The sequence below is a fragment of the Clarias gariepinus genome, chromosome 7 (genome assembly GCF_024256425.1).
Source record: "Clarias gariepinus isolate MV-2021 ecotype Netherlands chromosome 7, CGAR_prim_01v2, whole genome shotgun sequence".
Lineage (NCBI taxonomy): Eukaryota > Metazoa > Chordata > Actinopteri > Siluriformes > Clariidae > Clarias > Clarias gariepinus.
Genome location: NC_071106.1, coordinates 40250904 through 40257290, shown reverse-complemented (window position 1 = coordinate 40257290; position 6387 = coordinate 40250904).

Sequence of the window (6387 nt, the reverse complement as noted above, 5' to 3'; positions counted from 1 at the left end):
GCTGTTGGAACTTGTGCAAATGAGAAAGATTTTTACTGCAGAGACCCTAGCTAACAACTAGAGTGGACAAAAGGATGAGGGACATCAAAGTGAAATGGAAAGGAACTAACATTTCAGTTGATGATTTGAAGGCGGCTGAGCTCGAAATAGTGAAGTTCTGTCAGCGAGAAAAGTTTGCTGAGGAGATATCGGCTTTGCAAAATGGCCAAGCCATAAAAAGAGGTAGTTCGATCTACAGGTTAAACCCTCGGATGCACAATGAAGTTTTGCATATTGATGGGCGACTCAGCAATGCTGCTATGCCAGAAGAAGTCAAGCAGCCTATGATTATTCCAAAGGATCTTCATGTCACTAACTTGATTCTACAGAACATTCATGAAAAAACAGGACATGGTGGTAGAAATCACATGATTTCTACATTGCAACAGAAATACTGGATACCAGGTGTGAAATCTGCAATCAGAACAATGCTTGCACGATGTGTTACTTGTCGTCGTTTACATAGCTCCACAGGAAAACAAATGATGGCAGATTTACCATCAGACAGGGTAACACCAGATGATCCCTCTTTTACAAGAGTAGGTGTAGATTACTTTGGACCATTCATGGTTAAACGTGGAAGAAGCCTTGTCAAGAGATATGGAGTCATCTTTACTTGCTTAGCTATTCGTGCAGTGCACATTGAAATTGCTTCTTCATTGGACACTGATTCCTGTCTAAATGCTATACGTCGATTTGTAGCCAGGAGGGGACAAGTGAAAGTTCTTAGGTCAGACAACGGGACTAATTTTGTAGCTGCTGAGCATAAGTTAAGACAATTTAACAATAGAACAAAAGAGCAACCAGAAGATTCAGGACCACCTCAATCAACAAGGAATTAAGTGGATTCTCGATCCTCCCACTGGGTCTCATCATGGCGGGGCATGAGAGAGGCTGATACGCTCAGTAAGAAAAATCCTTAATGCTACAGTTAGAGAACAAGTTCTTGATGAGGAATGCTTTCAAACCGTTTTCTGTGAGGCAGAGGCTATAATTAACAGTCGACCAATCACAGCAGCATCGAGTGACATAAATGATCTAGAAGCTCTAACTCCGAATCACCTGTTATTACTCAAGACAAAGCCATCATTGCCTCCAGGACTGTTTGACCAAGAAGACCTGTATTCTAGACGCAGATGGAAACAGGTGCAGTACATTTCTGATTTGTTCTGGAAGCGTTGGTGTCGAGAATACTTGCCACAATTGCAACAGAGACAAAAGTGGAACAACACAACAAGAAATTTCTCAGTTGGAGACATTGTTCTGGTAGTAGATGACTCTGCCCCTAGAAATTCATGGATGTTAGCAAGAGTCATTGAAACCATTTCTGACAAGAAAGGTCTTGTCCGACAAGTCCGCATTAAGACAAGAACAAACATTTTAGTAAGACCCATAACAAAGCTTTGCCTGTTGCAGGAGGCAGAATAAGTATAGTAAAGCAATAGGTCTTCATGAACCTAAGTTTGAGTTGCTTTAAACGTAAAAAAAAAAAAAATTGTTAACAATTAAAGTAATATGGCTCCTTGTGTTTAAATTTAAATAATTGTTTAAAAGGGTTTGAGAACAATTAGGGGGTGGAAATGTAGGAGACTATTTTGTTTAGATTCAGTAACCAGTGTTATATTGTATGGTGCATTTCAGTTTTTAATGTTTTTTGTTTTAAATTGTTTGCATTTGGGAACTCAAATTATTCATATGGGCCATTTGGATAAATATTTTGTACAATTGCATTAATAATATGTACTAAGTTAAAATTGTGTACTGGCTCTTTAAGAATCACGTGGGGGAGAAAGTGTTGTGCGTGCTTGGGAAAACAGTGGAGTCACACAGTTGTTTTTACCGCATCCGTGATTATTTGCATTTTGATATTATATTTATTTTATTTTATTTTGTTTATTTATTGTATGTATCTTGAAGTGAAGGTTAAAGGACGATATCAGAAAAGAAAACGGAGTATGTCGATTCTATGGACACGGAGCGAGTAAGACTAAACTGAAACAAAAATGCGCACGCACAATCAGAAACATTTTGTGTGACAAACATGCAAAAGAATAAGAAATCAGGAAGGGGGCAAATAGTTTTTTACACCACTGTAAATAATTCTGTTTTTTTTTTTTTGTTAAGCTGCTTTGCAACAATGATAATTGTTAAAAGCGCTATACAAATAAAAATGAATTGAATTGAATTGTAGTCCTACACTTTGTCTTTTAAACACAGCGTTCATGGTCTGGATTAAACGTCACACTGCCACTGGATGAGGTTTAAGGTGTAACACCTCCAGAGAACAAACACAGACCTCCTGCAGCCTCGCCTCGAGCTTCCTCTTAACCTCCACTGTCTGAATCCACCAGCGTGTGTGTGTGCCAGTGTGTGTGTGTGTTACTGTACATTATACAACAGTTAGTTCTGACCAACAGGCGTTCCACGAGTGCTGATATCAGGCAGTAACAGCACTGGGATGTTTAACTATACTGTACATATTACTCGGCCTCGCAGCTGTTCTACAGTCGTTAGTAACCGAACCACCCGCATTCTTTTACTCACAGCTACAAAGCTGACTGGCTTTAAACACAAGGCTGAATCCCAAATCCCTCTCTAACCCTCGATCAAGGGCACTACATGGTATGTGGAACTAGGGATTGTTACTAAACGTTTTTACGTTGAGGCCTGTTTTTTTTACAGTGTGAGTACAAAATTCATTATTAAAAAAAAGACATGACACCAGAGACATGTTCTGTTTCATGGTTTTACTATTTTTATGTATTTTTTGTTTTAAGTTGAAAAATGCCGTACAGCTTTGAAGAGTTAAGAATATTAGGTTTCTGTTCAACGACAGGGCAACCACTAACCCTGCCAACCAAGAAACAGGCACCAGAACCCATAAAGGGTTTTAGTGCTTTCATTGTTTAGTGCATTAGCGCGTTCATGTCTTTGTGGTTTTTGTGGTTGGTTCTGGTGTCTTCTTCTCCGCTGTCCTCACTATCCGCTGTAGGGTCTTGCGGTCCGATATGGCACAATTCTCAAACCAGTCAGTGATGCAGCCGCTCAGGATGCTCTCGATAGTTCCTCTATAGAAGGTGGTCAGGATCGGTGGTGGAAGCTGGGCCTTTCTCAGTCTTCTCAGAAAGAAGAGACGCTGTTGGGCTTTCTTGTGCAGGGGGCTGGTGTTGAGGGACCAGTTGAGGTCCTTCTCCAGGTGGACACCCAGGCAGCAGGGTCTTGATGTGTCACATGAGCTGCTCGAAGCACTTCATGATGGTGGGTGTAAGTGCAACGGGATGGTATTGATTGAGACAAGACACAGTAGACTTCTTGGGCACGGGGACGAAACTGAAACTGAACTGGTGTTGTTAGCATTTAGCTACAAACATACACAGCGCTGTCATCGCAGAGTAACTACGTTACCTTCGGGTGTGTTTTAAAAAGTTATATGTTCGCTAACTTCTGTTGTATATGTAATTTGTGCATTTCAATATTTGTAATTTAGTGAGGCATTTGTAGCGAGCAATTTGTGTATAAGCTGGCCCTGGCGTAGAGGCGTGTGGTTATAAAATAAATTACTTAATTGATTATAATAACTATATTCCTTAGGGTGTTCTTTGGAACAGGGAGCGGCATGCAGTTGCAGTTATACACGTGTGATGTGCATGATTTTTATTGTCTCCCTGACCTGGAGGCATGTGGACTCTGGACTACCTGAGGTTCGTTTTTCTGAGAGTGTTCTCAGAAACAGGGTAGATTGGCCAAATGCCTTATTAAATCACTATATTGTTATTTGATAAATGTGTGAATAATCTCCAAAGGTGTAAAGGCATGTGAATTTGAAATAGAATTCATATTCCTGATAGTGTTATCAGGGACGCGGAGATATTGCACATTTTTGATTATACACTTATAAATTACAGTATTCTTCAGTTTTAAATTAATACTTATACACTCTGTTCAACGTCACACTACCCGTAAGTTAAAAAAAAAAAAAAAAAGCTTAAAGTGCCTGCTTAACTTAACGCTTGGTTTGTTTACTGTTACGTTCCCTATTTTTTTTGGCATCTAGGGTTTCGGGAGGTAACATAAATTAAATAATAATAATAATAATAATAAAAATAAATAAAAAATAAATGCACTTTTCGCTGCTTTGGAAGTGTGAGTGTACGCAACAATAAAAAAAAAAAAGAACCAAGACACTTGGATTCAGGAAGTTAGGTTTAGTGAGATTTTGCTGTTATTTACATAGCTCTCCATAAGGATGATGTTATAAACAATTAACCCAAAATTCCATCAAAACCAACAATTTTCAATTTACAAATTATATACAAGAGAAGACAACAAAAGTGAGGGACAAGAGCGGTGCTAAAGAAAAGAAAACAATAAAACATAAGTCCTCTATCTAACCCCCAAATCAAGGCTAACTGAACAAAAAAATAAATAAATAAGTAAATAATTAAACAAACATCTTCAGCGGATCACGCCCCTAACTACTCTGACTCACAAACATAAATACAAAGGTCGGCACCCGCTCGATAACTAGTGTGTCTAGACAACATTACCCTGTGTGAAGAAAGATGTAAGTCACGTGACATGCTGAACTAGTCCCATCACCATGTGTCGAGGTAGGACTTTGGATAGGTGAAGCAATAATCGAGTCACGATACAAACGCATCCAAATGATCAACTACGAGCAAAGTTCTTCCAAGAGAAGATTCGAGCATACGGTAATTCAAGTCTGACACAAAACAACCAAAACAAGAGCAAAAAAAGAACAAGCAAACATGGGAGAGCAAAGAGAAAAAAAAATGGAAGGCAGTCGTTTTTGACCCGATTTCATGTCACGTCTGGGTCTTTATACGCGCCCTCTCACGTCTGATTTGTCCTTCGGGTGATATGCAGGATTGAGATTGACAGCACCGTCATCCAACCACAGGGCCTGTGAGGTAATTAGAGAGAGAACAGGAGAGAAAGAAAAAAAAACCTTCCCAAAACAATACCAAACGTAACACCCCCATCCTTAAAAAACAAACATATACCCATGTTCAATAGCTTTGACCCCAAAACAATAGACGCTATTCCTTAGATTACGTTACGTTATCCCTACCCTTCTTGTACCGAATCTCGAGATTGTAATCCTGAAAAACGAGGAACCACCTCATCAATCTCCGATTCTGATTACGCATACGGGCAACAAAGGTCAACGGGTTGTGGTCAGTGTAAACGATTACGGGACAAATAGAAGCGCCAACATAAACCTCAAAGTGTTGAACTGCTAACAGCAAGGCCAAGGCTTCCTTCTCTATTGTTGAATAATTTCTTTGGCTTCTACTGAACTTTTTGGAAAAGTAACAAATGGGGTGATCAATTCCATCCTTACCCTCCTGTAGGAGTACTGCACCAGCTCCCACATCGCTCGCGTCGACCTCCAATTTAAACGCCACTGAAAAATTTGGAGCAGCCAGGACGGGCTCACTACACAACAACACTTTAATATTGTTAAATGCCATCTGACATACAGAATTCCAAACAAACGGTTCTGAAGGACTAAGCAAAGTGGTTAGTGGTGTAGCGACTGATGAAAAATTTCGACAAAAACACCGATAAAACCCAGCCATACCCAAAAATCTACACAACTCCCGTCGGGTTTTAGGCACGGGAAATTCGTTTATAGCTGTGATTTTCGCCATTACTGGACGTACCTGACCATACCCCACCTGTTTACCTAGATAGGTTACTGTAGCTTTACCAATCTCACATTTAGCCAAGTTCAAGGTTAATGAAGCTCCCTGTAAACACTTAAAAACGGTTTCTAAAAGCGTTATATGCTCAGACCAACTCTGTGAGTAAATCACTACGTCATCGAGATAAGCCTCACAATTTGGAACGTCTGCAAGAACTAGGTTAACCAACCTCTGAAAAGTGGCTGCGGCATTCCGCAGGCCAAACGCCATCACTTTGTATTGTAAAAAATAGTCTGGTGTCACAAAAGCTGAAATTTCAGAGGCTCTGGGAGTTAATGGAACTTGCCAATATCCTTTGAGTAAATCCAATTTACTCACAAACCTGGCAGAACCTACGCTGTCCACGCAATCCTCTATCCTTGGCATTGGGAAACAGTCAGGAACCGTTACAGCATTGACACGCCTGTAATCCGTACAAAAGCGAACTGTATCATCGGACTTCTGCACCAAAAGGCATGGTGAACTCCATGGACTAACACTAGGACTGGCCAAACCCTTCTCCAACAGATACTGAACTTCCTTTTTCATCACAGCTCTTTTAGCAGAGTTAACCCTATAAGGGTGTTGTTTAATTGGATAGGCATCACCCACATCGATGTCATGCTGTAAAACATTTGTA